Raw genomic sequence first — 13,688 nt, forward strand, 5'->3', positions numbered from 1 at the left:
AATTTGATACTACGCTAATTGGTGCTGATAAACTGGAAGCGGAAAGCACCGTGTTTCTGTGCGATAGATGCATGCCAGATGCACAGAATCCTGTCTCATTGATAAAAATTTCTTGGATTCAGTGGTTTAGCATCTGTGTGACAGGTTAGCTGTTTTACCCTGCCATGCCTTATTATTGAAAAGACAGATGACAGTCACTGTGAGCTCTTTAAAAAACTATTACCAGAACAGCACACGTTTGGCCCCACCATTCCAGTCCCTTTCCTGAGAAAACCTAGACCAACAGTTTGATTGGAATTTAGACAAAGAAGTAGTTACTGATAGATGACCTTCAGCTCCTTAGAAAATCAAGAAGCCTGGTTTGTAGCTTTAATTTAGATTTACAGAGCAGATCTTCAAACATGGTCAAGTTCTAGTTAATATTGTGTCACCAACCAGTCTACAGCATTTCTGAACTCCAAATGATTGGCTCTCCTGAGCCAGTGTGTGCTGTGTACAGCATTCTTGGAGGCCCATTGTGCAGCCACAAGTTCTGCCTTTAAGGGACTTTAGGACCAACATACCTGGTGGCATCCAACTCGTTTATGAATGCCATGTGAGTGTTTTAAACTTCTGCAAGTATCACAAGGTGACATTTGCTATGACTGTGTGTATGCATGTCTGTGTCTGTGTGCATGTCTGTAATGTTCATCTCTGTGTGTACCCATTTGGGCATGTCTCTGTGTATTTGTTTGTAGATAAGAGTGCAAGCCTCAAGTCTGTATGCATGCATATGGGTGTGTGTGCGTATTTACAAGTGTTTGTGTGCACATGTAAATTTGTACCCTCTGGTCAGCAAAGCTCTAACTCTGAAGGTGAATAAAGGTCAGTATGAAGTTGTCACTTATTTGAGACACACTGCCATCTTTGAGCTGAGTACTGGTAGGAACTGCAATTCTAATCCTCTCTCTCTCTCTCTCTCTCTCTCTCTCTCTCTCTCTTTCTCTTTTGGTTTTTTGAGACAGGGTTTCTCTGTGTATCCCTGGCAGTCCTGGAAGTCACTCTGTAGACCAGCCTGGCCTCGAACTCAGAAATCCACCTACCTCTGCCTCCCAAGTGCTGGGATCAAAGGCATGCACCATCACTGCCCAGCAGGTCTCAAAGACATGCTCGGATGCAAATTCTCACCCATAATCAGTTCTACTCACTCAATGCTGCTCTCTGTTCTCACTCATTCTCAGCCATGTCCGACCGTTCTCCGATCTTCAGTGCCTGATTCCAAGTTTCAGAACCTAGCTCTACAGAGGACATCATCTGGGGGCTTCTGGTTGAGTTTGACCAATGCAAGGAGACTGGAACTCAAGAGGAGAGTGAGGGCTGAGCTATATCTTTACCTACTTCCATTCACTACCTTCCTGCTATGATTCCAGCAAAGGCAGTACTCAGTCATAGGTCACATGACAAGAGCTATCTTGCATAGCTCTAGCTCTTGCCAGCCTCAAATCACACAGCTGTTTCCCTCCACTCAGTCCTGTGATAATGAAGCAAGACCCAGTACTTCTTAGCTAAACTCTGACTATGCACCATTTTTAGCGGATTTCGTTCATCTTGCCTATCGCTCTGAAAACAGTTGCTCTAATATTCTCTCTTCAGTTGAACACTAGAATATATCTTCTCTGTGGCTGACAGGTCTCTGCTTGGTGTAGTGACTAACGGACAGAATTATCTCTCTACTGTGACTCCATTTGGAAGAGTAAGGAGTGGCGCTTGGGCATAAGTTTGTTGACAGTGATTCCATCAGGGCCCCTGCTTTGTGACCGTTGGCAAATTATTTGTCTTCTCTGTGATTCAGATCGCTCATCTGTGTAATGGAAATAACACAGGCTCCTTGGCGGGTTGGAGTGAGGGCTGAGTTAATGCAAGGAAAACACTGAGAAATAATGCCGGACTGTGGCAAGTACAAAGTGAGTGATGTATTGTGGGACGACTTTTATAGCTTCCATCTGTCTTCGTGATGAACTATCACTCCCAGACATGGCATTACCTTGATTTTAAAATATAGAGGTTATTTGGAGGAATCTGATCTTAAGCAATGGAACTCCTGAAAGCAAAGAGCCAGGGGCAGAAAGGGACACCTCAAGTGTGAGTCCTCTATAGTGTGGCTAGGAGATAGTCACTATGTCATATGGTAGTGACTAGGCATATGATAATGAGGTGGCCTCTGCAGTAGACGAGGCTCCTGGCTCGGAGTCATGAGGAAACAGGAATGGGACTCCACAGCTGCATTCTGCCAACACTTAGTGAGCCTGAGAGCACAGCCTACAGACAAGAGCCCAACATGGCAACAACTTGACTTAGCCATTGTGAGACTCTGAGCCCAAGATCCCACCAACCCCACCCAGGCTTCTGCATTACAGAACGAACGAGTTCTAAGTTGCTGAGTTTGTAGTAACCTGTTAGGGAAGAAACTGAAAACTAATGCAATTAATATTTTCATCACCACGAATAAATAATAATGAATAAAAGTAAAACAACTTAAATGGTCATTAATGGGCAATTGTTTACTGTGTATGCACATACACAACAAAATATGTTATAGTAGCTTAGAAAAATAAAAAAAAAAACTACTCCTTTACAAGAATAAAGAAAGCTGAGTCTCTTGCATCTCTTTTATGGGAAGAAAGCAAAATATCAGCTGATCTGTATTTTTCTGCAGTCTCTAATAAAGCAATGCAGTGATGTGCATGTTGGTGTTTGTTTACATGTCTGTTGGCAATCTCTGGAATGATACAAGACACTCACAATCAAGTAACCTGCTCCTGGTGACCATGGGTAAGAACCAGGCAGACTGAACTGTATTGGAAAGGAGAGAAATAATACACCTTTGAGTACTCTCTGGTTGTTATATCTTGTAAATATTCTCTACTGAACAAGTTAGAACCAATCCTTAAAAAGGAAAAGTCTAAGAACCAAGCCTGTTGTAAATAGTGTCGCATTTTCCAGTAGGAACAGGCAGCCTTGTAAACTGTGTTCTGCTTGTGGCGCTGCTGGAAAGAGTTACTGTGTGTAGATGGCCCCATCTACAGGCAAAGCTGAGTTCTGCTTGATGATATTTTTTTTTTTTTACTTATTCATAATTTTTTTTATTCGATATAATTTATTTACATTTCAAATGATTTCCCCTTTTCTAGCCCCCCCCACTCCTCGAAAGTCCCGTAACCCCCCTTCTCTTCCCCTGTCCTCCCTCCCACCCCTTCCCACTTCCCCGTTCTGGTTTTGCCGAATACTGTTTCACTGAGTCTTTCCAGAACCAGGGACCACTCCTGCTTTCTTCTTGTATCTCATTTGATGTGTGGATTATGTTTTGGGTATTCCAGTTTTCTAGGTTAATAACCACTTATTAGTGAGTGCATACCATGATTCACCTTTTGAGTCTGGGTTACCTCACTTACTATGATGTTCTCTAGCTCCATCCATTTGCCTAAGAATTTCATGAATTCATTGTTTCTAATGGCTGAATAGTACTTCATTGTGTAGATATACCACATTTTTTGCATCCACTCTTCTGTTGAGGGATACCTGGGTTCTTTCCAGCATCTGGCAATTATAAATAGGGCTGCTATTAACATAGTAGAGCATGTATCCTTATTACATGGTGGGGAATCCTCTGGGTATATGCCCAGGAGTGGTATAGCAGGATCTTCTGGAAGTGAGGTGCCCAGTTTTCTGAGGAACCGCCAGACTGATTTCCAGAGTGGTTGTACCAATTTGCAACCCCACCAGCAGTGGAGGAGTGTTCCTCTTTCTCCGCACCCTCTCCAACACCTGCTGTCTCCTGAATTTTTAATCTTAGCCATTCTGACTGGTGTAAGATGAAATCTTAGGGTTGTTTTGATTTGCATTTCCCTAATGACTAATGAAGTTGAGCATTTTTTAAGATGCTTCTCCACCATCCGAAGTTCTTCAGGTGAGAATTCTTTGTTTAACTCTGTACCCCATTTTTTAATAGGGTTGTTCGGTTTTCTGGAGTCTAACTTCTTGAGTTCTTTATATATATTGGATATTAGCCCTCTATCTGATGTAGGATTGGTGAAGATCTTTTCCCAATTTGTTGGTTGCCGATCTGTCCTCTTGATGGTGTCCTTTGCCTTACAGAAACTCTGTAACCTTATGAGGTCCCATTTGTCAATTCTTGCTCTTAGAGCATACGCTATTGGTGTTCTGTTCAGAAACTTTCTCCCTGTACCGATGTCCTCAAGGGTCTTCCCCAGTTTCTTTTCTATTAGCTTCAGAGTGTCTGGCTTTATGTGGAGGTCCTTGATCCATTTGGAGTTGAGCTTAGTACAAGGAGACAAGGATGGATCAATTCACATTCTTCTGCATGCTGACCTCCAGTTGAACCAGCACCATTTGTTGAAAAGGCTATCTTTTTTCCATTGGATGTTTTCAGCCTCTTTGTCGAGGATCAAGTGGCCATAGGTGTGTGGGTTCATTTCTGGATCTTCAATCCTGTTCCATTGATCCTCCTGCCTGTCACTGTACCAATATCATGCAGTTTTTAACACTATTGCTCTGTAGTATTGCTTGAGGTCAGGGATACTGATTCCGCCAGATTTTCTTTTGTTGCTGAGAATAGTTTTAGCTATCCTGGGTTTTTTGTTGTTCCAGATGAATTTGATAATTGCTCTTTCTAACTCTGTGAAGAATTGAGTTGGGATTTTGATGGGTATTGCATTGAATCTGTATATTGCTTTTGGCAAAATGGCCATTTTAACTATATTGATTCTACCGATCCATGAGCATGGGAGGTTTTCCCATTTTTTGAGGTCTTCTTCCATTTCCTTCTTCAGAGTCTTGAAGTTCTTATCATACAGATCTTTCACATGTTTGGTAAGAGTCACCCCAAGATACTTTATACTGTTTGTGGCTATTGTGAAGGTGGTCATTTCCGTAATTTCTTTCTCAGCCTGCTTATCCTTTGAGTATAGGAAGGCCACTGATTTGCTTGAGTTGATTTTATAACCTGCCACTTTGCTGAAGTTGTTTATCAGCTGTAGGAGCTCTCTAGTGGAGTTTTTTGGGTCACTTAGGTAGACTATCATGTCGTCTGCAAATAATGATAGTTTGACTTCCTCCTTTCCAATTTGTATCCCTTTGACCTCCTTATGTTGTCGAATTGCCCGAGCTAGTACCTCAAGTACAATATTGAAAAGATAAGGAGAAAGGGGGCAGCCTTGTCTGGTCCCTGATTTCAGTGGGATTGCTTCAAGTTTGTCTCCATTTAGTTTGATGCTGGCTACCGGTTTGCTGTATATTGCTTTTACTATGTTTAGGTATGGGCCTTGAATTCCTGTTCTCTCCAAGACTTTAAGCATGAAAGGATGCTGAATTTTGTCAAATGCTTTTTCAGCATCCAATGAAATGACCATGTGGTTTTTTTCTTTGAGTTTGTTTATGTAGTGGATTGTATTGATGGATTTCCGTATATTGAACCAACCCTGCATTCCCGGGATAAAGCCTACTTGATCATGGTGGATGATCGTTTTGATGTGTTCTTGGATTCGGTTGGCAAGAATTTTATTGAGTATTTTTGCATCGATGTTCATAAGGGAAATTGGTCTGAAGTTCTCTTTCTTTGTTGGATCTTTGTGTGGCTTTGGTATCAGCGTAATTGTGGCTTCGTAGAAGGAATTGGGTAGTGTTCCTTCTGTTTCTATTTTGTGGAATAGTTTGAAGAGTATTGGTGTTAACTCTTTTTTGAAGGTCTGGTAGAATTCTGCACTGAAACCATCTGGTCCTGTGCTTTTTTTGGTTGGAAGACTTTCTATGACTCCTTCTATTTCTTTAGGCTTTATGGGACTGTTTAGATGGTCTAGTTGGTCCTGATTTAATTTTGGTATTTGGTATCTGTCAAGGAAATTGTCCATTTCCTCCAGATTCTCCAGTTGTGTTGAGTACAGGCTCTTGTAGTAGGATCTGATGATTTTTTGGATTTCCTCAGTTTCCGTTGTTATATCTCCCTTTTCATTTCTAAGTTTGTTAATTTGGATACTTTCTCTGTGCCCTTTGGTCAGTCTGGCTAAGGGTTTATCTATCTTGTTGATTTTCTCAAAGAACCAGCTCCTGGTTTTGTTGATTTTTTGTATGGTTCTCTTTGTTTCTACTTGATTGATTTCGGCCCTGAGTTTGATGATTTCCTGCCTTCTACTCCTCCTGGGTGAAATAGCTTCTTTTTGTTCTAGGACTTTCAGGTGTGTCATTAAGCTGGTAATGTATGCTCTCTCCATTTTCTTTTTGGAGGCACTCAGGGCTATGAGTTTTCCTCTTAGCACTGCTTTCATTGTGTCCCATAGATTTGGGTATGTTGTGTTTTCATTTTCATTGTGTTCTAAAAAGTCTTTAATTTCTTTCTTTATTTCTTCCTTGACCAAGGTATCATTGAGTAGAGTATTGTTCAATTTCCACGTGTATGTGGGTTTTCTATTGTTTCTGTTGCTATTGAAGACCACTTTTACTCCATAGTGATCAGATAGGAGGCATGGGATTAGTTCGATCTTCTTATATTTGTTGAGGTCTGTCTTGTGACCAATTATATGGTCGATTTTGGAGAAGGTACCATGAGGTGCTGAAAAAAAGGTATATTCTTTTGTTTTAGGATAGAATGTTCTATATATATCAGTTAAATCTAATTGGTCCAAAGCTTCAATTAGTTTCATTGTGTCCTTGTTTAGTTTCTGTTTTCCTGATCGGTCCATTGAGGAAAGTGCAGTGTTGAAGTCACCCACAATTATTGTGTTAAGTGCAATGTGTGCTTTGAGTTTTAATAAAGTTTCTTTTATGAAAGAGGGTGCCCTTGCATTTGGAGCATAGATGTTCAGGATTGAGAGTTCTTCTTGTTGTATTTTTCCTTTGACCAGCAAGAAGTGTCCCTCAGAGTCTCTTTTGATGACTTTGGGTTGAAAGTCAATTTTATCTGATATTAAAATGGCTACTCCAGCTTGTTTCCTGAGACCATTTGCTTGTAAAATTGTCTTCCAGCCTTTTACTCTAAGGTAGTGTTTGTCTTTGACCCTGAGGTGTGTTTCCTGTAAGCAGCAAAATGTAGGGTCCTGTGTACGTATCCAGTTAGTTAGTCTGTGTCTTTTTATTTGGGCATTGAGTCCATTGATGTTAAGAGATATTAAGGAATAGTGATTGTTACTTCCTATCATTTTTGACGTTATTTTTTAAATTTGATTGCTTAACTTCTTTTGGGTTTGATGAAAGGTTACTATCTTGCTTTTTCCAGGGTGAAGTTTCCCTCCTTGTATTGGTGTTGTCCTCCTATTATCCTTTTTAGGGCTGGGTTTGTGGATAGATATTGGGTAAACTTGGTTTTGTCCTGAAATATCTTAGTTTCTCCATCTATGGTGATTGAGAGTTTTGCTGGATATAGTAGTTTTGGTTGGCATTTGTGTTCTCTTAGAGTCTGCATGAGATCTACCCAGGACCTTCTAGCCTTCATAGTCTCAGGTGAAAAGTCTGCTGTGATTCTGATAGGTCTCCCTTTATATGTTACTTGGCCTTTTTCTCTTACTGCCTTTAATATTCTTTCTTTGTTTAGAACATTTGGTGTTTTGATTATTATGTGACGGGAAGTATTTCTGTTCTGGTCCAGTCTGTTTGGAGTTCTGTAGGCTTCTTGTATATTCATGGGCATCTCTCTCTTTAGGTTAGGGAAGTTTTCTTCCATAATTTTATTGAAGATATTTGCTGGCCCTTTAAGTTGTAAATCTTCACTCTCATCTATGCCTATAATCCTTAGGTTTGGTCTTCTCATTGTGTCCTGGATTTCCTGGATATTTTGGGTTACAAGCTTTTGGCATTTTGCATTTTCTTTAATTGTTGTGTCCATGGTTTCTATGGAATCTTCAGCATCTGAGATTCTTTCTTCTATCTCTTGTATTCTGTTGTTGATATTTGCATCTCTGTCCCCTGATTTCTTCCCAAGGCTTTCTATCTCCAAAGTTGTCTCCTTTTGAGTTTTCTTAGTTGTTTCTACTTCTGATTTTAGATCCTGGATGGTTTTGCTTAGCTCCTTCACTTGCTTGTTTGTGCTTTCCTGTAATTCTTTAAGAGATTTTTGTGTTTTTTCTTTCATGACCTCAGCCTGTTGACCAAAGTTCTCCTGTATTTCTTTAAAAGATTTTTGTGTTTCGTCTTTCATGACCTCAGCCTGTTGACCAAAATTCTCCTGTATTTCTTTAAGTGTTTTTTGCATTTCCTCCTTGTTGGCTTTTGTATTCTCCTGGATTTCTTTCAATGATTTTTGTGTTTCCCTTGCAAGGGCTTCTAACTTTTGATCCATTTTCTCCTGAATTTCTTTAAGTATGTCCTTCATGTGTTCCTGTACCAGCATCATGACCAGTGATTTTAAATCCAAATCTTGTTTTACTGGTGTGATGTGGTATCCAGGACATGCTGGTAGAGGAGAACTGGGTTCAGATGTTGCCATATTGCCTTGATTTCTGTTAGTGACGTTCTTGCGTTTGCTTTTTGCCATCTAGCTCTCACTGGTGTTACTTGGTCTTGTCAGTGCTGGACTCACCAGTGCAAGCTGCCCCTTCCCCGTTGGCCTCTGGTGCATAGCTTACACCCTGCACTGCCTGTAGACAGGGTGCTGCTGTCCAGGTTGTTCAGATCCCGAAGCAGGCACCTGAAGGCTCCCGCTGGGGCCCGCAGGATTTACTGGAGCACACCGACTTCTCCCAGCTGGCCGCCCGAAAGCCCCCGCTAGCCTCTTGAGGGACCTGGAGATGTGGTGCGGCCACCCAGGCTGATCTGAAGCAGAGAGAGTTGAGCTGAGGGCTTCTGCCTGAGGCCTTGCCCCAGATTGTGTCTGTGGACCAGATGGAGCCTGTGTGCACCCCCAGGGAGCGCTGAAGGTGTATGCTGCCGTGACCTCCCCTGTGTTCCGCTCACTCTGCTGGGCAGCTGATTTCCCCAACCGTGCTGGCGCACACTAGGTTAGCCTGGCTGCCCAGGCCCTGAGTCCAGGCAAAAGCCTGGGAGGCCAAGGTCCCAGCAAAGTTCCCCTAGGGCTATGACTGTTAATTGGGTCCGCCAGGTGACCCGGATGGCCGGCGTGCGCGTCTGCGCTCCCCGAAAGCACCGGGAGAGTCTGTTGTGCTAACAACCTCCTGGGCGGGTTGACACACAGATGGCCCACCAAGCCGCCCAGTTCTTGGGGTCAGTCCTGTGCCTTTTGGGGCCTAGACCCCCGTTTTGTTAGCCTCAGGCTACGCTTGTTAGCCGTCTCTGCCCTCCCGAGCACTTTGGGTCCTGTAGGCAAAATGGCGGCGCGTGCGCCAGCCAGGGCAAAAAACCCCCATAAAACCTCCTGGCTGGGTTGGCACCCAGATGGCCACCCGAACAGCCCAGGGCCTGGGTGCAGGCCAACGCCCGTCGGGCTCAGACCCCTGCGGTGTTGGGCCTAGGATTATGTTTGTGTACCTCAGTCTGTCCGATCTCTGGAGTCAGAAATCAAGATGGAGGTGAGTCTCTCCTGACTGGCGGGAAGCTGAGTTCTGAAGTGGCTTCCGTGCAGCGAAAGGCTCCGCAGAACCACAGCTGCTTGCCGCCCGGCTGGTCAGCGAAGGTCAGTGGTCGTGGGCGCAGGGCCTAACTGGACCCTGTGTCACCTTGGTTCCACCGCTGATGGCCCTTCAGCTGGACCAGCCACTGCTGCTGCCGCTGCCGCCGCCGCCGCCGCTGCCACCAAAAAGCTGCATCTGACTCTTTCAGCTGTTTGATGGGACTTCCCTGCTTGATGATTTTGTTTGGGATTGTTATTGTTTGATTTTTCTGACAAGATTTGAAAGCAGTGACTACTGATCAGGTTCTCAAAGGAGCAGATAAGTAAAAAAGTTTAAATACCCATGAGCCTGCAACCAAAGACATCCTCACTGGCAATTCTGGTGAGGAACAGTCCAGCAGTGAGATAAAGGAGTCTTCAGATCCTCACACATGGCCCCCTACTTCTGCCACTTTATGAATGGACCTTGTGCGACTTCCATTATTACCCAAACCTGCTCTATCCTGCCTGTTTTGCACTATCAGAGGGAGTATAACTTTAGTTCAGAGTTGAGAGTTTGGCTCTCAGTACCCTTTGGCCATGGTATTGGACCCTTCTGTATCGTGGCCCTCACCAGGCACCACCCCCCCCCCCATACACACACATACACACGCACACACTGTTTCAACACAGCTCCACAGTCCCACTCTAGCTTCCAGGTCTTTGCTGGCACACAGGTCAGTTTTCTGCATCCTACATATAGTTATTGGACCTAATCCTGACTGTGGTATAAAGGACGTACAAAGCTCTCCATTTGTCTGTTTCCTTTGTCAAGAAGATGTCATGATTATGTGGATACAATGTAGGAAAAAGCACAACTGACAGTAGTAGAGTACCAACAGGACAGGTTCTCCTTGAGATAGCTGCTGAGTTACAGCCTGGCCTCTGCTCACCTTCAGAACTAAAGCTTTGCTGATGGTAGGGTACACATTTACATGCACATACAAACACTTGCACACACACAGATGCACACGCACAGATTTATACACATACATGCAAACGCATACATAAGAAACATGCTCAGATGTGCACACACAGACATGCACATAGATACAGACATGCAAACACGGTCACAGCAAAAGCCCCCAACAGACACATACATATGCACACAAACATGCAAGACAAACATATATACACATGCACACATGAGCACATACGTGGACACACATGCACAAACACAGTGTTGCATTTTAAAGTGATTTATTTCTGTGTATATATATATATATATATATATATAAAACTAAAGAAAAAATTGAGATCAAGAAAAAAAGACTAATTCCACTGTAATATTTTTATTTTCAATTTTTTCACAGTCCACGGATGCATTTTATTTATGCTTTACATTTTAAAAAGAGGATCCCAGGATTTTCCCTCCTGTAAGTTTTTGTCTTGCCTCTTTATGGTCCCTGATGCCAGCTGAGTTGTCAGAACAGTGAAACCAAACTGCCGTGATGGGAGCAGATTGTTCTGCTATTTCTCTAGGTCTCCGAGTTGCACATCAAATCTAGGGCCGGTCACTGCACATGTGTTCAACCTTCCTGTGAGGTTCACAGTGATCTTCCCGGCTCTGTGATCGATCGTCAGTGATCTCAAAGTCACCACCAATGTAACAACCCTGCTTCATCCTCACAGTTAGGAGCGGAACGATGACTTTGGAGCTCAGCCTGGTGAGGACCTGGCTTTTGCCTCTCTTCTCAGCGTTGTTGATGTTCTTGAGAGCATCCGCCAGGATATTCACTGGCTCCATGGTGACTGGGATAAAAGGACTGTGCTCAACGCTTCACGAAGACTCTCTCACTGGCAAGGGAAGATGGCAGTTCGATTTTTAAATAATTAAGTTTTAATTGAAAAGGAAACAAAGTTTATGAGCAATTTTTAAACAAAAAATATTTTTTAAATTAATCATTCCATTCATTTACATCTCAAATGATTTCCCCCTTTTCCATTACCTCTCTACAACCCCCTCATCCCATTCAACTGCTCCCCTCTCCCCTTGGCCTCTATGAGGGTGCTCCCTTACCCACCTACCCTCTCCCATCCGTCTGCTCCAGCATCCCCCTATGCTGGGGCATCAAACTTCCACAGAACCAAGGGCCCTCCCTCCCCTTCATGTCAGACAAGACCATCCTCTGCGGCATATGTATCTGGAGACAGGAATCCCTCCATGTACACTCCTTGGTGGGTGACCTAGTCCCCGGGAGCTCTGGGGGGTCCGGCCAGATGACATTGTTCTTCCTGTGGGGCTGCAGTCCCACTCTGCTCCTCCAATCCTCCCCCTAGCTCCCCCACCAGTTTGATAGTCAGCTAGAAACATCCACATGTGCATTGGTCAGGTGCTGGTAGGATGTCCCAGGGAACAGGCACACCAGGTTCCTGTCAGCAAGCACCTCTTGGCAACAGCAACAGTGTTGGGTTTGGTGTCTGCAAACAGGATGGATCACCAGATGGGGCTGTCCACAGATGGGCCTTCCTTCAGTCTCTGCTCCATTTTTTGTCCCTGTCTTTCCCTTGGACAGGAACGTTTCTAGGTTAAGAACTTTGAGATGGATGGTGGCATCATCTCTCGACCGTGCTTCTCTACTGGAGGTGGTTTCTACAGATTCTATCTCCCTTTTGTTGCTCATTTCAGTTCAAGTGATCCCTGTTGGGTCCTGGGATCCTCTCATTTCCCTGGCATCTGGGACCTTCCAGTGGTTACCCCCAGTTCCTCATCCTCCATTGATCTATCTGCCTGTCTATGTACCAATACCATGTGGTTCCTCTCTATTGCTCTGTAGTAGAGCTTTAGGTCAGGGATGACGACTCCCCCCTCCCCCCACCCTTTAAGTTCTCTTATTGTTGAGAAAAGTTTTCACTATCCTGGGTTTTTTTGTTAGTCCAGATGAATTTGACAATAGTCTCCCAGTCAATAAATAAATAAATAAATAAATAAATAAATAAAAGCCCTCCCAGGACAAGATGGTTTTAGTGCATAATTCTATCAGACCTTCAAACAAAACCTAGTACCAATACTTTTCAAACTATTCCACAAAATAGAAACAGAAAGAACACTACCCAATTTGTTCTAGGAAACCACAATTTCACTGATACCAAAGTCACACAGAAACCCAACAAAGAAAGAGAACTTCAGACCAATTTCCTTCGTGACTATCGATGGAAAAACACTCCATAAAATTCTTGCAAACTGAATCCAAGAATACATCAAAATGATCATTCACCACAATCAGGTAGGCTTCATCCCAGGGATGCAGGGATGGTTCAATATACAGGAAATCCATCAAAATAATCCACTATATAACCAAACGCAATGAAAATAAACACATGATTACCTCATTAGATACTGAAAAAAACCAAAATATAACAGTCCTTCTTGTTAAAAGTCTTAGAAAGATCAGGAATTCAAAGATCATACCTAAACATAATAAAAACAATATACAGCAAACCAATAGCTACCATCAAACTAAATGGAGAGAAACTTGAAGCTATCCCACTAAAATCAGGGACTAGACAAGGCTGTCCACTCTCTCCCTACCTATTCAATATAGTACTCATAGTCCTAGCCAGAGCAATTAGACAACAAAAGGAGGGCAAAAGGATACAAATTGAAAAGGAAGAGTCATGATATCACTATTTGCAGATGATATGAAAGTATACTTAAGTGATTTCAAAAACTCCACCAGAGAACTCCTAGAGCTGATAAACAACTTCAGCTAAGTAGCTGGATATAAAATTGACTCAAACAAATCAGTAGCCTCCCAAAGGATACTCAAAGGATAAATGGGCTGAGAAAGAATTAGAGAATTCTTTCACACCTTTCACAACAGTCATGAATAAAATAAAATATCTTGGTGTGACTCTAACCAAACAAGTAAAAGCTCTGTATGACAAGAATTTCAAGTCTCTGAAGAAAAAAATTGAAGAAGACCTCAGAAGATGGAAAGATCTCCCATGCTCGTGGACTGGCAGGATTAATATAGTAAAAATGGCCATCTTGCCAAAAGCAATCTACAGATTCAATGCAATCTCCATCAAAATTCCAACTCAGTTCTTCACAGAGATAGAAACAGCAATTCTCAAATTCATTGGGAATAACAAA

The 13,688-nt window shown here is 42.9% G+C and overlaps 1 pseudogene; it reads right to left on the reverse strand.

Annotated features, from left to right (window-relative positions):
* Window positions 1-10,937: 10,937 nt before the first annotated feature.
* Window positions 10,938-11,339, reverse strand: LOC127677336 (40S ribosomal protein S15a-like; annotated as a pseudogene).
* Window positions 11,340-13,688: the final 2,349 nt, after the last annotated feature.

The sequence above is a fragment of the Apodemus sylvaticus genome, chromosome 2 (assembly GCF_947179515.1).
Source record: "Apodemus sylvaticus chromosome 2, mApoSyl1.1, whole genome shotgun sequence".
Taxonomy (NCBI): domain Eukaryota; kingdom Metazoa; phylum Chordata; class Mammalia; order Rodentia; family Muridae; genus Apodemus; species Apodemus sylvaticus.